Below are 25701 nucleotides of genomic sequence, written 5' to 3'. Positions count from 1 at the left end.
AATTTACTTTATTGGTTTAGTATTCCTGAATGGTGAGGGATTGACAGGACTACACGGCAGAAATATCACTTCACAGAAGCAGGTCATACACATACATCTTTGCTAAAGCTAGAGTTGAAAAGGTAGGACTTTGGCAACTTCCACTCCCATTTAAATTTAAATTCAAATTCCCTTTTTTTGAAAAGAAAAATGGAGGGGGGAAAAAATAAAGCAGCTAGCTCCATAGCACATTCTGAATCACATTGTGGAAAGTGTTAGAAATAAATGCATTGAAGTACGTGAGAATATGACTAAAGACTGCTGGAAAAGCCAGCAGCACCTCAGCTTTCTTCACTCACAACTGGAAGAAGAAATGGGAAATCTTGGAAGCTCTTGAATTCTATTACATTTTCATGAACTTTCTAAAAAGCTTTATGGAATAATTTTAAATTCCCCAGTGCTTGCTTTGAAAATTGTAAAGTCCTTGTGTTGCATATTTTTTTCAGTGGGTGAAGTAGAGGTGATCAGTGTTTGTTTTTTTATAAACACACATAGATATATTCACCAGTTGATTAATCTTGTGCTGGATATTTATTACTCAGCTGCTCGTGAGACCCCAGTTCCTGGCATAAGCCTCTTCTGTACAAGAGTGAATGCAGGACTGCCCTTCTCTTGACCTTCTAGTCTCCATCTCTGCCTTCTGTCCTGGCAACCAATTTCCCTCGTCCCTAGATACCTTTCTTTTCCTCAAGTTGAGGACCCAGCCTCTTGTAAATATGTGAGCACTCTGCATTTTCTGTTTAGCTACTCAGCTATCTGTGGTAATGTTGATGCTCTAAGATACATAGGTTTTCCAAGGATCTCTAAACAAAATTATCCTTCACATAAGTCAAGAAAAAATATTAGATATAAATAAGCACATTTGTACCCCTGCAAAACTTTTTGACCTTTTGCAAAGTTCATCTTTCAGGACACAGCTCTTTCCTCAGGCTGTGTGGGACCTCACTTTTTCTCTCCATATGATGGTTTGCTTTCTTGCCTTTAGAGGTCCTTATTCAGGGAGGAATTCATGGCCATCCAAGCAGGTCACCCTGGTGCCTTTCCCTGTTCTTGCTTGTTAGGGTCCTCTGCTTGTGGCACCCCCGGGGAGCTTTGGTATGCCATGACCAAGGAGCCTCTTTGCCCTTGTTCAAGAACCAACAGGACATACCCACTGGCACCTTGCTACTGGTGGCTTTGCTGCATGGTCCTGAATCTCACAGCAGGCAATGGCATCAACTCAGAAGTCATAAGCTGGTGTGGCAAATTCCCCAGTCCCCTCTAGGACTAGTGGAAACATGGGAATGGGATAGTCTTCACAAGCAAAACTGTCAGTGGAATCTCCATGGTGATGAAGGCAAGAGTGTATCTTGATTTCCTGCAGTCAGACCATCACTCCACTATCTGAGAAGCTGCATTTAATCTCAACTCCTTTTACCAGGAAGGGGTGCCCATTACCTTCCTACAAGCCAGCAATCCCACTTCTTGTGTGCCCATGGAGGAATAGCTGTTGTGCTTTGTTTTGGTGGTTGTTGGTTTTTTTCCAGATGAAAAGTTATATACTAACAGCAGCCAATAGATATCAGTGGAAATCACAGAAAACTTAAAAGCCAGATGTACCTATTGATCCATAACTCAAATACCTTGCATAAGATTGTTTCATCTGATCTGTCTTAAAACTTGAATAACAATGGCACTATAAATTCATGGCTATCTACAAATGGGAAGCTCTCTTGAAAGTATAATTTGTTGATAGAAATAAATGGAAAAGGCTAAAATACAATATACTGCAGGGGAGTAGGATTTCTATTTATGCATATCTTGCTTATCAGGGAAATAGCGATGCTGATATACTATATATTTCTGATTATGAAATAGCTCATTGTAAAAAAAAAAATTATCAGTTTTAGTGATTACCATATTAAGAATCTGAATCGATATATTAGAACCTGATTTGAGAAATAGCATTTTATATAAATTTCCCATGTATTTTATTTTTTCATTGTAAAAAAAATGGTCTTTTCAAGAAGTAATTTTTATAAGACAGTGGTTTTTTACAATGCCCAGTGCAACAGTACTATTAACTATATCACATATGAGCCTGCATTTAGAATGAAGCAGATAAACGTTGAAATTAAGATAGTAAGGAGCTAAATTTCATTTTTAGCAAGCTCCCACTGGCACACTCTACTTTTCTCTATCCATTCACTTGAGAAGACAGCCTCAAATGAAAGACTGTAATTTTTGTTGTAATTATTTTTTCACCTACTAGATATGCTTAAGGATTCTGCTTACACATTTATAGAATAAATAAAGCTGACAAACATTAGTGATATTGTCTCATAGGGTGATGATAATCACAGATTATTACAGTGTGGAAAAATACCCGATAGACCTAAAAATGGTATGATTACATAAAGCTCTTAAAAACTGTGATTCATGTAACTCTTTTAATATTTTACTACACTCCTTGTTCTCCTTCCCAGCTATGATTTTCAAGATTTATTTGTCTCTATTCTCTGTTTTTCTGCTGTACACAGTGTTTGTGGGCTATGGCAACCAATCCCCTTGGGCTTTCTTTTGCTTTAATTTGCATAAACACAGGCATCATATGAATATTCAGTGAGTGGCTTTGCATTAAGTAAGTGCCCTTAATCAGCTTTTCAGTTCAGTTTTATTGGTTGCATGCACAGTCAGTTATTTCATCCAGAAAATCTGAGGGTCCTACAAAGCTAACCAGGTAAGGATTGCAATTCTTTGATGCATTTAATGAAGGAGAATCATCATTGATTATTTAGATTCTGGGAATGGCTCGAAGCTTGGTGGTCTGTTTGGGGAGAGGTTGTGTGTGTATGTATTTTTTTTTTATTATTATTACTATTATTGTTTTTGTTGTTGTTAACCCATGATGGCCAGGTGGGTACATGCCTCTGTAATTTGCATAAACATCAACTCTTAATGAATAATGCATAAGGGTTATTTTAAACACTGGGCTCCTAGCGCGGCGGGCTGTATAGTGGCACGGTTTGATTGGCTCCACAGCGTTTTCATCACCAGCAAATATTCCTATAACATGAAAGCCACTGAAGGAGCTGAACTGAACGTACAGTATTTGTTTTTTGAAAATGTCGGCTTTTTCAAGGAAAGTCACAGAGATTATCCTCCCACCCCCTCCCTGGCTGTTGACGCTTCTCACTTTCCATGAAATATTTGTTATGAGCTTGATTGTGGTCCCTTTTTTTGTAGCCTTGGCTGGTGTCTGAGATTCCTGGGGAAGGCAGCAGCAGCTGCATTTGTCTTTAACTTGCATAACCACGAGCAACATGTAGATAGGAAGCCATGGTGTTGGTATGCAACATGCACCCTCCCATTCGCAGGCTGGAAATCTCTCCACTCTCCTCCATTTCAACAGGGATGCGATCTGGAAAAGGAATAATTGCACACTAAGCAAGCTATTTATAATGCTGATTTGATTTTTCTGCTGTCTAAAATGTCGTTTGAGGACAGGAGGAAGGGATATCTTCTCATAAATTAAGGACAAGTGATTAGGAGAGAATTAATCGAGGACTTGGCACTTGGAAAACCAGGTATAGAGGGTCAAAGCTTGTTTGTGTATTTAAATTACCGCAGAAAATTAGCATCGTTCTTAGCTTAGTACTCGGCCTGTGTTAGTGTCTTGAAATGAGCCATTAGGGGATAAAATAATCACATCTAAAACTTGCTTGCTACAAAGGGTTCTGATCTAGAAGCTGGTAGGCATGCTGGCCCTTGGGGGAGTCAGGCAAAATATAACATAGGTGAGCACCAAAGAGGTGCAGAAAAGGAAAATTAATAAAACAGAAGCATGATCCACAATAAGTTATGGTAAAAGTCATATTAAATGGCATTTGTAATCAGAGCATCTATGTGTTAAACTGCATCAAACACAGCAATGTGTGTGTTCCACAAACGATAACGAGGAGTCCTGAGTTGCCCGTGGCTTCGGACTATTGGTAGAACAGCTAAACCTGAAATGGCTGGATTTTAACAATGCCACATTGCTAAAATTACACATTACATTGGCTCTGGGCAACTCGCAGTAATGTGATACAAAAGATGGGGAGCTGAGCTGTTTTCCATCCCGGAATAAAAAATGTGTTTTCACTGCCGGTACCAGCTATTCCTGTGAACCCAGTGAAAGACAAAACCTGGGGGAATGAAGGAAAAAGCAAAAATGCCTTGTTTGGTTTAGTTGCTAGTTTTCTTATTTGGGGCAATGTTATTTTTTCAACAAATGTTTCTGCTGTTTTTTTAAATGACATTAAAGGCATATTTTCAAGATTCCTAACAGGCGGTTTGCCAGGAGCAGGTTTTATTATTTGACCTGTTTGTCAATTTTTGTTCTTTTTTTTTACTTTAAATCATTTTGAAGGGGAAAGTTTAAAAGTTGCTTAAAACATAAAATGTAAAAATACAATAAATAAAGGAAGTCTCTTATGATTACGTGCACCTATGCAAGAAATGTTAGGTTTTATGCAGAATTATTAGAACTAATTTTAAATGTACATCTCCTGCCAAGTACACTTAATTAAATCTTTCAGGTTTTAATAAGTTCACTGTGCGTTTAATCATCAGTCATTAATTGTTTACAGCTATAATAAACACCAGGCAGTCTGTACCACACTGTAGGGATTGTAGCGCTGGCAGTTTTAAAAGAATATTCTTTCCCTAGAACTAGAAGACTTACCAAATAAATGGTGTGAAGGATATTTGTATTAATAAATACGTTATTCTCAGGTGGTTATATGTTGCAGGACTTTATTTTGTGCTAAGCCCTTCCTCGGTGTCTGTTTTTTTGCACAGTGAAAAGACAATAACTCATTAATATCCTGATGACACTGTTTTTCACCTGTGACTGTTATTGTTGCTGCTTAGGTGGAATTTCTAGAAGCGTTGTGGGGATTTTACTTGTAGGAAGGACATTAGGATTGGGCCGTTGTCAGTCGTTTCTGAGCAGCAGATGATGTCCTTATGGGCACAGCAGAGGGGAAGGGAGATGATGCTTGAGGCATCTTCTGGAGGAAAAAAAAAGAGGGGTGATGAGCACACCGTAATCATCCATAAAGACATGGGAGGAAGTACGTGGTGGGAAAGACTTCGGTGTCTTATCTGAGCAGGGATGCTATGGAAGCCAGAAATCCAGCCCTTCACACTGGGTGCTGGGAGGTATTTGTGACAAACCTGTCCCTCCCATATGCACCAGGGCTCGGCTGAACGAGCTGCTTCCATTCACTCCTGAGCATCTCTGAAACACCCATTGCCTCCTAAGAACACAGCAGTTTTCTTTTCACCTCTGAAATTAAACCACCGTTTTGGGTGAGAGTGGGACTCGTCTGTTTTGTGCAAGCAGGTTCAGAAATAAAGCAGTGCCTGGTCCCACAGACCTTGCTGGCATTCTCTTTTTTTTTTTGCTGGCATTCTTTTTTCTTTTTTTTTTTTTTTTTCCCCTAGGGGAAATAAATAATTGCTGGAAGCATATCTTTAATAACTGGGATTGGGGAGTGAACTTTGAACTTAATTCATCCTTAATTGCCCGGCAGGGTGGGCCAGCAATGCATGTGTTTTAATCCAGCTGTTCTGTAGGTTTTTAATTGAACGGGTATAAAAGGGAGAAGGGAATCTGAATATAAATGTTCCCCCTTCCACCTTCTTTGCTCCTGCAGTCCTTGTGATGGTGTACTCCTGCTTCTCCAGGCTGACCACGGCGTGTAACAAAGCTTGTATTTCTGGTATTGGAAAAAATTGTGGGGAGGAAGGGGGAGGAAACAAGCTTGTATACATTTTAAAAAAGAAAAAGAAATAAACCCTTTTTTCTTTTTTTCTTTTTGTTGTTGCAAGTAACCTTTAGCCAGGCACGGTACCACTGATTTCAGTTGCTGTGCTGGAGAACAGTAGGACTGAGCCTTAAAAAGAAAAATAATAGCTTGACATGAAGAAATAAATTATGGTGCTGATTCGTCTCTCTATCACCCCAATTTTACAGCAGTGTAACACCATTGACATCAGTGGCGGTATTGTTGACTTACCTTGAGGAAAGGAAGAAGAAAATCAAGCTTTGAATAAAGCCGTGCCTGGTCCCACCGACCTTGCTTGCATTCTTTTTTTTTTTTTGCTGGCATTTTTTTTTCTTTTTTTTTTTTTTTTTCCCCTAGGGGAAATAAATAATTGCTGGAAGCATATCTTTAATAACTGGGATTGGGGAGTGAACTTTGAACTTAATTCATCCTTAATTGCCCGGCAGGGTGGGCCAGCAATGCATGTGTTTTAATCCAGCTGTTCTGTAGGTTTTTAATTGAACGGGTATAAAAGGGAGAAGGGAATCTGAATATAAATGTTCCCCCTTCCACCTTCTTTGCTCCTGCAGTCCTTGTGATGGTGTACTCCTGCTTCTCCAGGCTGACCACGGCGTGTAACAAAGCTTGTATTTCTGGTATTGGAAAAAATTGTGGGGAGGAAGGGGGAGGAAACAAGCTTGTATACATTTTAAAAAAGAAAAAGAAATAAACCCTTTTTTCTTTTTTTCTTTTTGTTGTTGCAAGTAACCTTTAGCCAGGCACGGTACCACTGATTTCAGTTGCTGTGCTGGAGAACAGTAGGACTGAGCCTTAAAAAGAAAAATAATAGCTTGACATGAAGAAATAAATTATGGTGCTGATTCGTCTCTCTATCACCCCAATTTTACAGCAGTGTAACACCATTGACATCAGTGGCGGTATTGTTGACTTACCTTGAGGAAAGGAAGAAGAAAATCAAGCTTTGCATTTTTCATTTTTCCCAGTGATAAAAAAAACCTAACAACAAAACCCCACAGACAGTTACTTTGGATGTGTCGCTCTAGCCCTTGGTATAAACTACAGACTCACAATTAGTTCAGCTTGGGTGTGTTTCACCTTTGTGCATTCTGAAAAAGCAACACTGCACGAACACTCAGCAAATCGTTTTTTTCCCAAACATTTACCCACCCAAGGCTGCCTGCATTAGCGTCCTTGTATCCATTTAATCTTCCACAAATTCTTCCCTCTTCCGTCAAGAACAGAAATCTTGGTATTTTTGAAGATGTTTTGCTGCAAACCACTGATAATCAGGATTTTGAATGAAAGTTGCTGACAGCTTATTAAAAATAGAAAAACAGCTATAATGAAAAGAAGCGTTTTTACATAATGAATGAGTTGTTAGCATATCCAGAACTGCAATGTGGATCAGACCCATAGAATTATTGTTTCTTTAAATATCAGATGCTTGAGTTATTATTATTCACAGAAACAAAGCAGAGCACATCAGGAAAAAAATATTTCAAATATGTGTTGTCATGATGCTACAGGAACAAAAGGCTGATAGTCCTGGGTTCTGTACAATCAATTTTTATGCTTATGGAATAAGCGCATTTTCTACAGTAGAAAAAGAAAACAGTTCAAACTTTAGCAAGCACCTACAGATATTTTCAGTTCACATATTCTGATTTGGCTTGGGATTTTATCTCAAGGCTTTTTTTTTTTTTTCTGGTTTTGGGGGTTGAGGAGTGAGAAAAATACTGGAGGAGGTGTCTTTCAAGTGTAATTTTCAAAGAGCATTTAAAAACACCATTAGACTCGGCTTTCTCTTTTACCAGGTAGTCAAACAGAGATGTGCTGGGGTGAGTCTGAGCCAATGCAGCAGAAGAATTTCAATTTAGCAAGTGCAATTTTTCATTCTTGGCTTGGCTACAGTTTGCCTGAAAAGTCTTGGAGAAGTCATTTCAGTGCCTGGGCTCTCCTCCCACGGTGATCGTGATGGGGAGAACTGCTTGTCATTTAGTTTTCCTCATGAAACTCCTCTGGTGGGGCTTTATTGCACTCGTGGTAGTGTCTTTCTGTCATGGAAAAGGGACTCATTTGTCCTCTTGAGTCTATTTTCCTGGGAAAAGAGATGGAGGGCTGGGTTGAAGGTAATTGTCACTGTAGGCCACCTTCTGCTTTCTGGCCTTTCAGGAATTAAGAAAATATAGCACGTCTTATAGCTCGGTTGCAGGTACAAGTGGGCACTGGTACAGAGATGGGGCTGGGGTGAAAGAGGAGGTTCCCACACATCCTCTGGCACCATCCTTCCCCTTCTGCAGGGAGAAATATCATTCTTCCAGCTCAGGGTGTCCCTGCAAGAGGATTTCTGTTGGAGGATCTTCCAGTTTTCCTCCACCTTGCTGACCCTTCAGTGGCTTTCTCATCTAAATAGAAACAGGTATCTCCTCGCGGGGTGCTTGAAGGAGCAATTAACTCGTCTTCATTCACCACTTCAGGGATGTGTAGAGCTGCATCATGACTAAGTGTTATAATTATTTTAGTTTAGATTACATGAATCAATTTCCGGTTTTGCCAGGGACTGCAATTTATTCAGTGTGAGCTGGTAACATCTTCAGCAGTGAGTGGTAACTTCTCAGCAATGACTTTATTGCTATATCAGGCCTGATGCCAGACACAGGAGATCTCTCAGAATTAATTGCGCTGAAAGGAGGATCGTGCCCTGTTGTCATATGAGTGCACGAGGTCTAGATATGTCCATAGTGGACATCTCCCCAAATAAATTTTAAATATGGTCCTAGGGTGATGTGTGAGAGTCAACAGCAGGTGGCATGGACTATCCAAGTCCTATCCAAGCACTTAGGACCTTCCTGAGCACTCATCAATCTGCTCCTACTGTAAAAAATCTGAGTGTGGCACATGTAGTATTGCATTTATTCACCTAAAATACCCTGAGAATATCTGATTCCTAAGTATCCTTTTATTTTTATGACATCATTTGCTATGTTTTCCAAATAGTAACAGAGTTTTCTCCAAATTTCATTAATTTGAAGTATAATTGTACTGCATTACATCCAGAAAGTGTGTGTAAATTGCATCATTGCAGATGTACAGAACATGATGGGGCATGTACTAAATCAGTATGTAAAAACTGATATCACAAAATTGATAATTCTCCTTGGCACCATGTTTTTGTTTATCTATTTATTTATAAGGTTTCTTTTCTATCAAACTGAAATATGTCAATAGTACTGACTCCTCTTTGCATAATGCAGTTGGAGTCTATTTTGTACAGTAAAGGGAAGTACAATACAGCATTACCAATCTCTTTATTCATGATACCACAAATGAAAACATAGAAAAAACCTATAAAAATATTTACTAGAAATATTCTCACTTGACCATTACTGCAAGGTTTTGCTTTAGAATTCAGCACGATCCATGTATTTCAGAATATTAACTTTTTCACACAATCTCATTCTGATTTTTCAGCCAAGGAACTGACTTAGATATTCTTATTACAAGTTTATCGACAAGAAACAAAAAAACCCACAAAAAATAACATAAAAAATAGTATCGTCTCTTCCCCATGGTCTTTGTGCAGTTCCCATTGCTGTCCTTGCAGCATGGATCCTGAAGACTAAAGAACAAATAATTTAAAGTTAATATTAATTAATTAATTATTATTTGTGATTTATTTGTTGCAGTTGAATTCAGGTAAAAATTCTGTGTACAAGGATGAATACTCTAAGAAAAGCTAGAATATTTCAGTCTTCAGTGTAGATCTCAGGGGAGAGAAGAAACTCAGGAATAAGTTTTCAGGTAAATTAAAATTTTAAGGGCAAAGAGATCAACTTCCAAGTTCAAAATTCAAAATATTATGGAGGGAAGGAAGAATCATGTACCTGTACCTCTTCTGAAGGCAAGTTAACAAAAATATAATCCAATGTCAAGCTTTTTAACACATTTGTATTAAACAATTAAGACGTGCTGTCACAGGTATGCATAGGGACATTAACTTCAAAATGATTTTATACCTTTTCTCACAGATTTTAAAGAGATTATTAAATCTGAAGAGAAAATAAGATCACTGATGTTTGCCAATAATCTGGGGAGTTTCTCCTAGTTTAGTGCACAAAAAGCTGTCCTTCTCTTGACAATGTTATTTAGCTTGTTCAATTCTGCAAAGGACAGATGATGCTTGGGAGATAGCTCTAAAAAATAATTCTGTCTATTTACGATCCATTTATTCTTTCTTTATGGACTTAATGCCAAACACTGGCAAATACTTGAAACCAATATCAGCACCTTCAGAATCCAGCCCTCTATTACTCAGTTGAATTGCTTGGCAAGACAGTCTTTGATTCTCCAGCATTTCATCTATGCTCAGCCTATATTCTCCACATGAAATTATAATTTATCCTCTCAAATATTACAGCGATGCCAACACCAGCCACATGTCCTGAGAAAACAGGCTAACCCAAAAGGCAGGATAAGGTGTAAACTTTTAAAAATTAAGGTGATTTTTGTTTGGTTGGTTGTTTTTTTTTCCCTTGTGGAGGTCTCCAGAGAACAGAGAAATAAATAGGGAAAAACAAAATTGGCCTGAATTTGGGGGTGCTGAGATGGAAGAAGAAGAGTGATTTTATACAATGTGGGCCACCCAAGCTGATTTCCTGGGCAGTAAACGATAAACAATGAGTTTTCATGCCGGTTGTGGAGGGTCTGCTCAGGGCAGTGTTGGTTTGATGAAGGGCTAGAAACAGGGACCAGCAGGGACATTGGTAGGGACAGGGAGGGAATTGACACCTGCACCTTTGGCTAAGGCCCTCTGAAGGGGATGTCAACCAGTAGTTTTCCCCTCTTGGATGAAAAGAAAGCTAAATAAAATAAATAAATTAAAAAAAAAACCCAAACCAACAGAAGAGGCCCACTGTGCCCAGAGCTGGTGAGGAAAAAAGATTCATTCAACTGTATAGATTTTACCACATTTGTTGTCCATCTGCCTTTTAGAGATACTTAGGTTTCCTGCAGGCTGGGGATAAACCTGAAACATCTTTTCAGCAAAGGCAAAGAAAGGGTGTCAATCTGCTAGAATTAATTTATTATTCATCTAATCTGCTATAATTCATCCATAAATCAGCTCCCTCTAAATAACGTGGATGTATTTTTGGCAGCAAGTAAAAGACAATGATTGTAAGACTGATAGAAATGTTTAATAAAAGACAGGGCAAATACAGTGAAAAAAAAAAAAATTTAATAAAGAAAAAAAAAAAATGTCCAGGACCCCAGGCTAAATGAGGATTCAGCCAAGGTTGCCAGCGACTCCTTAGAGGTACATGTGGTGGGTTTTTTGCTGTCCGTGAGACCTCATTACAACACTGCAGACAAATAGACCAACTTTCTAAACTGATTCAAATGTACCAAAATGGGCTGGCAATACTTTTGAAACAGGATGCTCAGCCTTTCGTTTGAGTTATCCAGATATCATCAGAAATGTAGATGTGCATGGAGAAGGAGAGAGCGAGAGAAGCGTTTCAGAAAATTGACAGCTTTGTGAATGAGTTGAAAGCAAAAGCAAGAGATATTAAAAATACCAGAGAGAGAGGGATGCACGGAAATACAGAGAACCTGGTGATTAAGGGTGTCGTCAATAGGCTCTGACAGTAGGCATGCTCTCAGAGCAGAGGTATTTCAAAACCAGACACTATAATGCTGGAAAGATAAACACATATCTCTAGTGACTCCCTCATCAGGATTGACTACTTTTTCTCCAATCATACCACAGTCAATGAAATGATCTGTTAAGGTGATTTCTAGGGTTATGCCATGGGCAGCGCCAACCCTGTGATTTTGCTGGTCAGAGCTGCCTTTAAGAGGTGTGCTCCGATTTTTGTCTTTAAATATCTGACATACAAGCTTGAGGCTGGGGCAGGGGATGTTGGGTACCAGGACTGGAGGCTCTCAGGGTTTGTGTGAAACCTCTTTGAAAGGAGATCCTAACACAGAGCCACTTCTCGGATTAAGTAACACCAAAGAGGCAAAGCTCATTGTTCCTTGGTCCATTAATCAGCTAATTAGGGTGGATGGTAACACCTGCAGTCTTAAAGAAGTGATGTACAATGCATCTACTCAACTTAGCGATGTTACAGTGGTGCACAGGAGTACGTGGCTGATGCCTGCAGGCAATCAGATTACTGCCCTGAGACACCAGCTCTGATTTTCCTCCTCCTGCTCACTTTGCCTGCATAACAGAAAATGTTAAAAGCTTATAAAATGATTCAGTCCTTTGAAAAAAAATCCTGCTGAATTACTTTTTTTTTACTAAGTGTTCACAATCCCACTGTAAGATATTGTGAATTTTGCAGTTTCCAATGCACTGCATGAAAAAAAATTTCCTTTCAATTTATTCTCTATTATTTTCTTTCTTTTTCATTGATCATTTGTTAGGAGGGGGTTCAAAAAAGCAGTAACTGATTAATTTTCCACTCTCCCCTTCTGATTGCACTCAGTCTTGACCCTTTCCTTCTCCTCTTGTTGTTAAATAAGCCATCTCTGTGCTAAGAACCTCTGCCCCTCTAATTATTACTATTGCTCTTCTCTGTGTACTAGCTGTTGGGCAGGATCAGATACACTACTATCCCAGCCATGGCACAGCTGAGATAATTTTTTGGCATTTAACTTGTCCTCTTATTATTTTGTATCATTAATTCCACATTGTGGGGGGTGGAAGGAGAGTGGGATGGATGCACCTTTGCTGGAACAGATAACAGCTAATTTGGTTTCTGAACTGACAGAATATTCTGTAGGATCGGAAATAATGGTGCTTGCTGGGGAAAATAGTCCCAGCACCCAACTGAGACTCAATCAAAGCCTGTGTATTGCTGAGATCTCTTGAAATCTATCAGAAAGGTGACCTTCATCTTTGCATGCCAAAGACAGAGACTAGCCGTTGTGGTGCAGGCTGATAGTAGCATCAGCAACTGCAGTGCCCTTTTTTTTCCCCAATATGGAAGGGGAATAAGACATTCCATAACTCAAATGTAAAAAAGTTGGTATTTTGACTTCCTTAACCTTTTCTTACCCTTCCTCAGAGAAGACTCAAGCTGACGGCCATAGCTTCCTATTATTGTGGTCTTGTTACAATTGTTGTAGCTTATACATAGAAATATGGGTTACATATAGCAATAGCTTTGTAGAAAAAAATACTGACTCAGTGCAACTACCTGTGATTACTTACCCTTTGGATCCTCTCTAGAAGACTTGTGTATCACCATTCACTATCTCAAAGATCTGGGTGAATTTCGGCTCATGACACGTTAAACGCATGTGATCCCATCCAGAATAATGAGTTCTGAATCATTTTTGTCTGCATACAGCTGTGCTTTGTATACACTATCCTGCTTCGTTCTCCTTGAGCAGAATTAACAAGACGGTATTTTGAATCCAAGCGATTTAGATATGGTTCCTGGAATATTTCCACCTCCCTGCCCGAAGCTAGGTTTGCCCTATAATTATACCTAAAAGTGCTTAATTTGCACATCCTGTTTATGAAACTAATGACCAAGCTGAGAATGAGAGCTATAGGGAAGCTCTCTTCTCCTCTTCAAAGAACAGGGTGATGTGGCAGCTCAGAACTTTTTAAAATGCTGATGTTCTTGTCACAAGCCCACTTACTACAGTGAATAGCTTTATAGTATAATATTATTAATTTACAGCCAGTTAAGACATGTAATGAAATTAAACAAGCAAACCCTAAACACCTGCACAATAGTCTCTTTAAAAGCACCTAACGGTTAACTTCTGACAGGATGCTGTATTCCTGTAATTTAAAAGTAGTTAAGAGAACTTTTCCTTATTGTGTATTAAAATGTTTACTCTTTAGCTGAGAATTTTGTGATAACATTTTACAGAACAGATTCCAGCACCATGTTCAGTATTTCTCCAGAGCAGGCAATGTGAGCATCAGCACATTACAATCATATACAGAAGCACAGCGATAAATACAATCCCAGGCCAAATCTCTATATTGACATCTGTGTCTTTGACTCCTGGAGCCTGTGGACAGTTTTGTTGACAACAGTGTTTTTATCTGATCAGAAACTGAGAGTAATGGAAATATTGGGTACCTTTCAGAAATTGCACTGTGAAAAAGTGTCTCATAAAATAATTTTTTGGATTTTTTCCTTAGATGTAATTGTTGATAGTGCTGATAGTATGCTGACACTGATGTTTTGTGCCTGGGTTTGGTCAGTCTCCAACAGGAGCAAGTATTTGTATCGCATAATTTGAGCACGAGTGTATAATCTCATCGAGTTTGACTTATAAATATGTACATGAAAATCCAATGGAACATGTTTGTGGAGACTAGACCTAAAACTCATGTGTTGCGCTGGGAAAATACTGACCTTGTCAGAACTCCTTGTGGCACATAAGTGAGAGTAATTTCCTAAACAGACCTACTGAGTAAAAAACTGGAAAAAACCCCATAGAACCAGTAATAGATGTTAATGTTTAGGTTTTGAGAGTTGCTAAGTCTCTCACAGTTTTCTCTGTCCAGCTGTGAAAACTGTAGGCATAATACTAGCCACCTTGCTGGGAACTACTCGCTTGGATGCTTCCCTTCCAGTGCCATGAAATAACGAGTTGGGTGTTGTCTTTGTGGGTGGAAGTCCTGCTTGGGTTGTGTTTGGCTTCGCTTTCATGCCAGCTCTGCAGCTATGTCAATACGGGTTTTCACAATGGAGAGAAACCCTCGTGTAACGTGTCCATGGCTGTGAAAAGCATGCTCTGTTTGCAATGACGCATTGCACAAGCCCCAGTCGTATAAATCACAGCAATAGTCTCAGCAGCTACAGCTCATCTTTAGAAATAATGAAACTGAACTACAGAAAATGACTTCAGTTAATGCCCCTCCATCACAGTTGCTTAAAGGTAAAGGCATTTTATTTTAAACCTTAGTATTTCATTAGACTGAACATTAGGAAGGAATTTCTCACAGAGAGAGTGGTCGCGCATTGGAACAGGCTGCCCAGGGAGGTGGTTGAGTCACCATCCCTGGATGTGTTTAAGGGACATTAAGATGGGGTACTGAGGGATATGGTGTATGGGAGGACTTTGTAGAGTAGGGCAGATGGTTGGACTCGATGATCTCAAGGGTCTCTTCCAACCTGAATGATTCTATGATTCTATGATTTTCCTTTCCTGTTCAGTAACCACAGGACCATATAGTTTTCTTTAACATAACCCCTCCACCAACTTTTATTTAGCTTGTATTCTTAATCTACCATGCCAAACGGTTGTATCATATTATATAGACATCATATTAGCTAGATACTGCAGTGTTAATTATTATTACAATGTAGTAGTCTGGTATTTTACCTGTGAGATCTCCATTGTATTGCACTAGTGCCCTTTATCCTATTAATCTCCTACTATTGGAAGGAAATTCAATAGGGAATTGTGAGTATGGTCTGTTAACATTTTCCTATTCTATTCGTGCTATTTTTAGTTCATGTTAGACTGTTTTGTGCATCTCATGGAATGTGGAGCATCAGAAGAGAGAAAAGCACGGGAATAACCATTTATAAATTATCTCTGTGATTGAAAAAAGAATTAAAAAAAAGAACTGGTAATGCAAAGCAACCTAAAAATTACCTAAATGATCACTGAATACTTAATAAATTGCTGGCTGTCATTTCAGAAGTTACATTTATATTATGAAGTGATTGTCCTTGGAGTTTGGTGCTTGCATCTGTCAAATCAGGGCCATTTCAAGGGTGGGCTGCTGGAGAGAATTGTTGAATCATAGAATGGTTAGGGTTGGAAGATCATCCAACTAAAGATCATCCAGTTCCAACCCCCTGCCCTGGGCAGGGACACCTCCCACCAGACCAGGTTGCTCCAAGCCCCATCCAGCCTGGCCTTGAACCCCTCCAGGGATGGGGCAGCCACAGCTTCTCTGGGCAACCTGGGCCAGGCTCTCACCACCCTCACAGGAAAGAACTACTTCCTAATATCTATTCTATATCTCCCCTCTTTCAGTTTAAAATCAGTTCCCCTTGTTCTGTGGCCTCTCCCTGGACAAGTGTCCCTCCCTGGCTTTCCTGGAACCCCTTTAGGGACTGGAAGGGGCTCTAAGGTCTCCCTTGAGCCTTCTCTTCTCCAGGCTGAACTCCCCCAAATCTCTCAGCCTATCCTCACAGCAGAGAGGCTTCAGCCCTCTGATCAGGGTAACGTGTCTCTTCCCTGTGCTTTGCAGCAATAGCAGCCTTCAGAGGGGTTCCTCTGAGGTCCCTTCAAATCATTACCAGAGGTCAAATGACAGCTGTGGAGACCACAGGTAGTGACCTGAGATGGGTAAGGGGCATCTGAAACAAGGGGTCTGTCCGGTCCCAGCAGAGGAAGGGGGACCCCAGTGGCACCTGACCCAGGTCCCTGTGGCAAGTTCAGAGCTCACATTCACAGTATGTCTCATAAAAAGTCTGAAAGAATGGGAGGGGTAAGAGCAAAAAACACTCAGTTTTTCTCATCAATCACATTTCTACAGGTTTATGGCGCATGAGAAGTGTCAGACCTGTATAAGGCACAGCAGCTCTGGCAGTCCTGTAATGTTACACACATGTTGCCACTGTCACTGACAAAATTTAGGCTTGTTTCACCCACCACCTTCCCCAGCAGTAGGACTGGTTTTGAGTGGGATGCTGCCACTTTGTGTAAGCTGGGCATGGGCCCCTGCCCCTGCGTGTTCATATTTACGTGCCCTGTTTGCATGAGTGGCTACAACGTCTGTTTTTCAAACCTAGTGTTAATTGCATGTAGGTTTGCATCAAGTTGGTGACCTCTTTTTCAAAATATTTCCCTTCAGGAGCACAGGTTTTGTGCCAGGAGGCTTTGAAGAGAAAACTCTAGGGCTTGGTCATACCCTTTTCTATGCTTTGGGGATTAAATAACCTGAGAAATGTGACAGTAAAGGGGAGCAGAGAGATGGGGTAACCAAAAGAGAGGTGAGGATGAGAGGTGATTTGATTTGGATGAAGTGAAACCATGTGGATGAGGAGAAACCAAAAGGGAGAAAATGACTAATGAGAAGAGTAAAGGGAGATCCTGTGGTGTGATCTTTCTTGTGGCAAACACAGGAATATGCCTTGTCTTGAGAGCAATACCTTCACAGAAGATGTTTATGTGTGAACTGACTGCTGAGACAGTTTCTGATTATATAAAAAAGGAAATATTTACTACATGGCTGTTGCCATTAAAGTCTTGGCACAGTGAAATCAGCAGCAAAATTTCTCTTGAGCTGTAGCCCTCTGGTACCTTTAACTTTTCTCACTTAAAAACCTTCAGTGTGTGAGGGTTTTTTTCCATGAAAATTTTTAAGATTGGCTGAAACCATGCAGTCAATGCTGTTATGTAGGTACAGGGATGACTTGCTGTACTGTAAATAAATGGAAACGCCTCATTGACCTTCAGGCAGATGTTGCCAAAGCAGAGCAACATCTGCTGTGAAAGAAAGCTTGGATTTCCTGCTGTTGAAGGGCTCTCCCTCTCACAAACCACCAGCAGCTACGGCAGTGGTATTCCAGGTGCCTGTGTTCTTCATGGGATGCTGCTGTGAGGTGAAATCTTGCTCCTCAGGAAGGGGATGGATTCACTTCGCACGTGCGGACACCAGAAATAGTTGCTCTGCTCGGAACAAGGACCTTGAAACATGGTGGTTTGGCTTCCATAACAAAGGCAAAAGAGCTTTTCGTGCACTTCAGAGGATCATTAGATTGTGAGAAAGGGAGTCTGACGATGGGAGAGCCCCTCGAACAAACCTTTATCTGTAACGCACACGGTTTCACATTGTGTTCAACCAGGTCAGACTCAGGTTTGTAGTGGGCAGAGGGGGGCATCAGTTCTACTCTTGACCCTCGACATTTAGTGGCAACCATTTTAAAACAGAATTCCCCTTTCTTTCAGGGGGGACAAATGTCTTTCCCCCAAACTCTATTTTTACCTGAAATCCCAATCCGATATACAAAACTGTGGCACAGTGGAGTCAGCTGTAAGCTTCAGTGGGAAATTAATGTCCTTCAATTCAAAAGGGTTTTTAAATATTATAAACCTATATTTAAATAATCCACATGCATGATTTGAACAAACTACTTCAAGCATCATCCCTCAGATATTCCTAGTCTTCTTTTTTTTTTTGCTCATAAATGGTTATTCATTACTTCAGTGCATTATAATAATCCCTGGGTAACGCAGGGCTCCATTAATTCGGGCATTGTGCATGGAAAAAAGGAGGAGGAGAAAAGAAAAGAAGAGAAAAAAAGATCCAGCCTACATTCCTGAGATCATACCACATAGATGTGAGGAATCTACATTAAATAAACTGAAATAAAAGGTTTAAATGAATTGTTATTTATATATTTTTATTCAATTTCCACCTTTATCACAGCAAACTTCAATTGAAGTTAATCAGAACTTGACCTGATAAAAAGAATCTTTGTGCGTGGTTTATCACTGTGTTATCTAAACATGTCACAAACACTGAGGAATTGAACCTGGTATTATTCACATAAGGAAGGTATTACTTGTCCTGTCTTCGAGGGAAACTAGAAACAGACAACTGAAATGCTCTCTCCAAGAAAACTGAGTATTTTTTAGCAGACAGAGAAATATTGTATTTGGCTTCCAGTCACTTGCATTAAGAATCCAAATATTTTTCCTCCTTTATAAGCTTGGCTAATATTAAGGTTTTATATTTATATAGATAAAAGGGATGGTAGTATCAGCCACCAAAACATTAAAGTGGCATCTCAGAGGGAAATGGTTTGCTGCTGTGTATTTTCCATTACTAATTACTCCCTCATCATGTTATGCCCCAAACCTATTGTGTTTTTTTGTAAAATAGGTCCCTACTTTTCCATCAGAAAAACAGAAAGTAGGTGAGGAAATCAGCAAAAAGTTGTAGCTGTCCCTTTGGCATCCCCTAATATTCACTGTGTTTAATTGTTGCAGAGGCAGAGCATAAATGGCCAACATTAAAAATCAAAATTGTCACCTGTAGCTATTAATTGGTTGCTTCCTGTTCTTGGTGAGTTTTGTCAGTTTATGAGGAAAAGTAAAAAATACCAATGTTAGGCATTTTAATCCAAAAACGGACAGTTTTTGTGAAGAATCCCAGCTCCAAACATACCAGTATGCGCTGGACTGTGCTTACCCTGGGTTTGCACAGGTTTAGTATCAGTAAACAGTTGTCCTGACGTGACAGTATAGACAAGAGAAATTTTGGGAAGCTCAGAAAGATACAAGAACCATTTACCTGTGCAGAGATAAGCGTGTGGATGAAAGAAGAGCAGTGTCTCTATGACACAAAAGCTCATTTCTGTTCACTTTTGGGGGATATCATCATGGCCACAAGTATTTCATTGAACATATCCGTTTTTTTTTCTTTTTTACTCCATGCAAAACCAGTTTCCAATACATTGCTTATTATTTATCCCAATCTGAACACTGGCTAACAAAGAGCAGGGTAAATAATGAGAAATTCAGCATCATTTGTCTAAGGACACAAAAATCTATGGAAGAACAGAGTGCTGGAGAAAACAAACAAACAAACAAAAAGAGCATAGAGTAACATAAAAAAGGAAAGCAAGCATTAGAGAGCAGGGGATAAGAAGAGGGGGATCAGAAGATCAGGCATTTTTTCTGAATCTGCTGAGACAGACTGGCCAAGGGAAAGGGACTCATCCCAGTCCTTGGAGGGAACCTCCTGGTTGCAGGAGAGGATTCTCCTGATGCAATCCTGTGATAAATTTGCTAGAAAAATAAGATAATTTAGATCTCTCAAGATGCTGAAATAGTTATAAAACTAAGACTTAAGATATATTTAAAAATGCAAATAAAGCATTTCAGGGATTTCTCCATGGTTGAAGAAATGAATTATTCAGTATCAATTATAAACCAAATATTAATGCTGAGTGAATAATTCACAATAAATATTTTATTCAATGAAATTAGTTCCTTTTGCTGCTTGTGGAGTATCTTCATCTTATTTTTTTAATTTGATTTGGTGTGACATCCTCACTGGTGTTTTGGCAAAGTTTATTACCATCTCCCCTGGAATTGCTCAAAAATGGGTCTCTCTTTATAATCATGGTTTAATGTTTAGGTTCTTTGTGATTGGGTGGATTTGTCTGATGGCATTGTGTAAATTGCCTGATTAGATTAGCGCATGAACTTTTCTTGCATGAATACACAGCTATGGATCTGCCATTCATTTTCTTCAAATATTTGTGCACACGGGTGTGAAATTCACTTTTTGCAGATACTCATGCAAGTAAAATGTGACTGAATGAGTGTTTCTGAAAAACAAACAGAATTTGGCTGCGGCAAATTCTTCAAACACTTTGCATGAATAATCTCAGGAACCTTTTTCAGACTTTAGGTTTTCACTTTTTAAAAGTTTCTGAGATCAAAACTCTTCTTGAATGTTTATTGGGAGTGCCATTATTGTTTTAGTGCAGCTGCTCTCCTGGAACACTTTGTTCCGTTTTCTTACATCAATACAAATTGTCTGAACTCCGTTCTTTGCAATGTAAAGACTTTACTGCTATTACCATTACTAGGCTGTACATACGAATACCTCCTTTTTGAGGTCAGTTTTGGAATGCAAACATTCACACCACTGTGTGAAAAAAAAAAAAAGGGAGTCAAATGTGTTAAGTCTTTTGCTATGGAGAGTGAGGTTACATGTGAAGGATATTGTTCACACAAAAAGAAAGATGAAACACATCAGTCAATCCCAACACTTCTCCAGTAGGTTTTACAATGATCATGGGAAGATTTTTCCTGTTAAAAAAGTATAGGACTTTTTTTTTGCCCCCTTATTTTCCTGGGTAGAATGCTGGCAGAGTAACACTGTAAATTAGTGTTTAATATGCAAACTCTTCTGGATTAGGGGTCCTTTTTTATCTCATGTGATGAGCCACAGAGAAAATATTGGGAGATGATGCTCTGATCACCTTTCATGAAAGTGATGCGGATAGTCTGTTCCCATTCTTGAAAGCTAAAGACAGAGAGATGCACAGTTAATTTCTATATTTATTTTTAATTCTAACCTTCCTTCTGTCAAAAACTCATTGCCATTACTTTCACCCACGGTGAAATGCCACCCTGAAATACACAAGCTACCTAATACCAGCAGGACTGGCGCTTCCTTTCTCAGCCAAATAATCCCAGAATTCTATTTCTGTGAGTGTGTAGAAAAGGAGATCTACTTTGAAATGTTTGTCTTGTTTAAAAATTAAACATCATACAGTTTCACTTCGTCCTTTCCCTCTCTGAAATTCCTCTGTCACCTGGTAGTACCCCATGAAGGAAATATTTGTTGTGTGAAAGAGAATTTTTTTTTTTTTAAGTTGCTTCCTCCTTTTTTTTTTTTGGCATTTTTATTTCAAACCACTTTAGAGCCTAATAAACATGTTTCAGTCTCTTCTGGTGTGTTGGGGTGGAATAGCTTCTATATTTGAGCGTTCTAAATTATTCTGCATCTGGGCTTTTTTTCCTGAGAAACAAGAGTTTCTGTTGAGTGTTCATCAAGACATTTCTGGCAAATCCAGTTCCTGAATAGAAATTAATTGGACATCAAAAATATGCAAAATTTCTGATTCAAAACCCGCCTTTTTTTTTTTTTTAGCAAATACAAAGATGTGGTGACACAGCTGTATTGTGCAATCTTGTTCAAATGTCATCATTCTCCAGCAAAATTCTGCAGAATGAAAAGGATGAGTCTGACACAATTCCCCTGGCCGTGTAGTCTTCCCAGCAGCTCAGTTCACCCCTGTTGTACCGACTGAAGTGTCCCTCAAACAGGAGCAAAGCAGTACTTGGAGACACCAACTTGTCTCTTCTTCTCAACCCCTAGGTCTCATCTTACTGAACCCTCCTCTATATTGTTAAAGCCTTAAATTATTTATCAACATCATCTGCAAAACTGACTAGTTCTGTTGCATTCATCTGAAGTGAGGAGCTGTTAAGACAGTAGGAGAAAGTATATTTTCTTTACCACTAATTAAGTGTCCTATTTTTTCTGGTGTTTGAATTCTGATTTGTGGCATTTCATAAAACTCTTTGATAATCTGTGAGAGTTCACATTCAACTGGGTTTCAGTAACAGGGTAATAGACTTGTTTCAGAGCTTCTTATTCCTCCAGAATTTATATTCATTTAAAGAAATTATGGGGAAAAAACCCTCCTAAGAACTAGTACAACATGACTGGTCCACAGATCCATTTTTGGTCTGCAAGAGAGGCTCGTTAATGAGATTTTCAATTGCCAAAGCTGTTGCCTTTGCAGGTCAGACTTTAAAACAAATTAAAACTTTATTTTTGACTCGTACTAATATCCCTCCTAATATCAGGTAGGATATTAGGATTTTAAGGTTTCAATCCAAATATTAAGAAAATCCCTACCATTATATATTTCAAAGAGTGTTTATAGTTGTTCTTTGTGACTTAAATGGAGTGTATAATACTTGGGTCCTGATTCAGGAGAACAGTATTGTGTCTGACCAAAAATCTGTATTTAAGAAATTGTCTATATTGCTAAATAAGGTTTTAGAAGTTTAGGACAAAATTCAACCCTTTCTCTTATATCAGGATAAATTTAACCTCATTGGAATTATAATGGTGTAATGAAGACCAGAAATGTCTTCCCGAAGATCTCAGCTCAGTGTAAAATCTGGGCTTTAATCTGTGTCATAGGGTGACACCACACGAGGCTTTGGAGCATGTGGGTGCACTGAATATATTTCTTTGAAAGAGCTGATAGAGTTTTTGGTGTTTGGGTCAGTTATGTTAAGTGTGCTGAAATACATTAACAAAATGGTAGGGAATCAGAGCCAGTCTTAAAAAGATGCAAAAAGTGAACATAAAGTCAATATAAGAGAAAAAGACAAGCAAAATAAACTCATGGTGTGTAGAAGGAAATTGTCTGAAACAGTGCAGACAAAGTGCTTTAAGGAGAAATTTATTTATTGTGTTTCACTGACTCCTGGTTTACTTGTTTTTCATGTAAGTGGAACAATAATTTTCTAACCTTCAGAAGTTCACATAGGAGACAAAAGTCAAAATGGATTATCCTCTCTTCCAGCACTGTCTCCAAAAATTGAGATATCATAAACTAGATTTACACTTTCACACACATTAGTAAGTGGGATGTCCATCTCCAACTCAATATGAGATTGATCCTACATCATGAGGTTGTGGAAACCAGTGTGAGCTAAGCTTCAATGTTTCATTTGCCCAGATAGCAAATAAAAATGTTGATTTTATGTTGAAAACTCAGCAGCCTGTGGCAGAGCAGTGGCAATTTTCATCTAGAAGGCTGGGCAGATTTTGTGCTTAAGATTCGATGTAGAATTAGTGAGCGTGCACATAGACCCCATATTCCATTTATAAAGTCAGTTGTCAGAATAATGCAATGCTGTATGGGAATTAGAAAGAGGTTTCAAACATATCAGTACGAACACTAGATAAATAGATCTATTAATAAATGAGGCAGAATAGGGAAATCAGTGATGAATTGTAAAATGGCTGAGTTGATGAACTGAATTTATAAATATGTCCTGACTTATGAGAACAGGAAAAAGAGGCATTAGCTAATTTGAAAGTCATGAAGAGCTGGAAACCTTGCAGATTATTAAATAACAGGTGGAACAACACTTAGAAAAAGTATGCAGTTTTGAACCAATAAATCATAAGATTTTGGGCTATCTGCACTCTTAGAAGGAACACTGCAGGTGAAAGAGAAAGAAACAACGAAATAGGCTTGGTGAGAGTAAGGGTGAACTGAATATACTGTTACTAAACATGAGAAAGAAGAAAATAAAGGTGTGATTTGCGAACATCCTCAGGATTTCGTGCTTGTGCATAAAAAATTGAAAGTATTTGGGATGAGGAACACGAAATAAGAGATACCAGTGATGCTTTAGATGGATGACTGTTACGGTGAAAAGAGCTAGCACATCGGCAATCATGAGAGAGAAAATGCTGACATTGGTCATTAAGAACTACTCTCAACTGTTTGTTTGATTTTTCTAAATGAGAAACGGACTGCTGAAGGATTGTTGTTGCCTGTGTTGCAATTCTGTGGATATTGCACCTAGACATGGACACCCTGGAATAAAAGTGTGTGGCTAACTGATGGATATTCCTACTGTATATGAGCTTAAACAACATTGTCAGCTAAGGTTTTGCCAATGCTGAAGGATGAGGCTTATATAATAATGGTCATTCAACAATAATCAATCCAGTCCGGTATGAATTTATACCATCCTTCATTAAGGTGCCAAAACCAGTAATAACTGTAGCTGGTTGGAAAACATAAAGCATTTTCTGTGATTTGTGGATTTTGCAGCCTCTTATGTCCCCCAGTTTTATCTCATCAGATTCCCACAAGCACCATGTTTATCTACTGTGCGTACTAGGAACTTTATGAGTTGGTCTAGAAAACGGCAGTTTGTCTGAATTGGGAATAATAGGAAAGTTGATAATGGGAAGAGGAGGGTTGGTTCTTCAAAGCATTATACTGTTTTAAAAGATTCACTTGATTGCTATTCAATCTGCCTCAAAGAGGGGGAATATCATTATTCACACCAAAGACAAATTCATTTGAAAGTTCTGAATGACACAAGATGGAGCTGCTAATCACAGAGTCTAACTTCAATTAAGCAAACAATAAAGACATCAATAACAACTCTGTAGAAACTGACAAATACTCTTGCTAAATGAATTGAACTAACAATATGCCATAGATTGATGTCATTTTGGTCATTTTGTGTGTGTGTTTACATGTCGATTATGCTAGGGTTTTGCCTCTTGGTTTGTTTTCCCTAGTTCTTTGGTCTCAGACTGTCTTCTGCAATCCAGACCACATAACAACCTGAAAGAAAAAGAAGGCCAAAGTGACTATTTAGGTTAAATCTGAATTGGCTTGCGTGTTGATAAATTTCCACTATCACGAAGAAAATAAGTGGTACCATCTAGAATTTATGCCAATATAACAGTGTAAAGTGTATGAATGTGTATGTAAAGGAAAATATTCTTGCTGCAGTTGTAAGCAACCTTGCAATTTCAGATTTGGAACAGACAATGTAAAAATCGGCAAGAGGTAATCAAGGAGTTTGGCTTTTGGCATCCTCAACGTATAACCCATTGTATTAATGAGGGGTGTAGACTTATTAAGAATAGACTGTTATTAATGAGGGGTGTAGACTTATTAAGAATGGGCTGAGGTCCACTGTAGGACAAAAATCAGTCAAAAGCTGTAATGATGATGATAATCAGCTTGGCATGGCTACATGTTTGGATAATAATGCATACGTAAATTCATTCAAAATAAGAAACGTGGCACTTAGTGATGTCTTGGTTTACAGGTGTGGTTCTAGACTTATTTAAATATCATTTTCATCTTCCCTGGATCAAATTGTATGTTGTTGTTAAAGAAATATAGTTAGTCCTTTATTTCATTTGAAGTGTGAACTTGTGCACCATGGTGACAATTTCGTTCTCTCTTATTTAAAGCCAGATTGATGGTATCTCTAGCTTTATGCTAGAACAACAGAGAAACTATTGGTGAAGCTTCAGTGGTGCAACAGCATCTGAGAAAAGACTGTTTGATGAATAAAGACGTTTGTCAGAGCTCTGACTATATTTTGCACAGTTCAGTATAGGCAGACTCCCAGACCAGGCAGGATGCAATCTCTTTTCTCATGAACAAATAATAATTCGAATGATGTTTCTTGGGATGGTTATGGTTGGAAGCCATCTTCCTGTTGTCTTCTGAGAGCACTGGTGCTGAAAGTGGAAAAAATAATCCTG

The 25701-nt window shown here is 38.8% G+C and overlaps 1 long non-coding RNA gene across 1 annotated transcript in view; it reads left to right on the top strand.

Annotated features, from left to right (window-relative positions):
* Positions 1 to 2653: 2653 nt before the first annotated feature.
* Positions 2654 to 25701, top strand: part of LOC106885029 — a 63576-nt gene continuing 40528 nt past the window's right edge. Inside the window, exon 1 of the long non-coding RNA XR_001411338.1 lies at positions 2654 to 2758. This is a non-coding gene — a long non-coding RNA (uncharacterized LOC106885029). The remainder of the gene's footprint in view (positions 2759 to 25701) is intronic.

The sequence above is a fragment of the Calidris pugnax genome, unplaced genomic scaffold (assembly GCF_001431845.1).
Source record: "Calidris pugnax isolate Ruff unplaced genomic scaffold, ASM143184v1 scaffold40, whole genome shotgun sequence".
In the NCBI taxonomy this organism is placed as follows: Eukaryota; Metazoa; Chordata; class Aves; order Charadriiformes; family Scolopacidae; genus Calidris; species Calidris pugnax.
The sequence above is the reverse complement of the archived record's forward strand: the minus strand, read 5'-3'. Positions and strand labels throughout refer to the sequence as shown.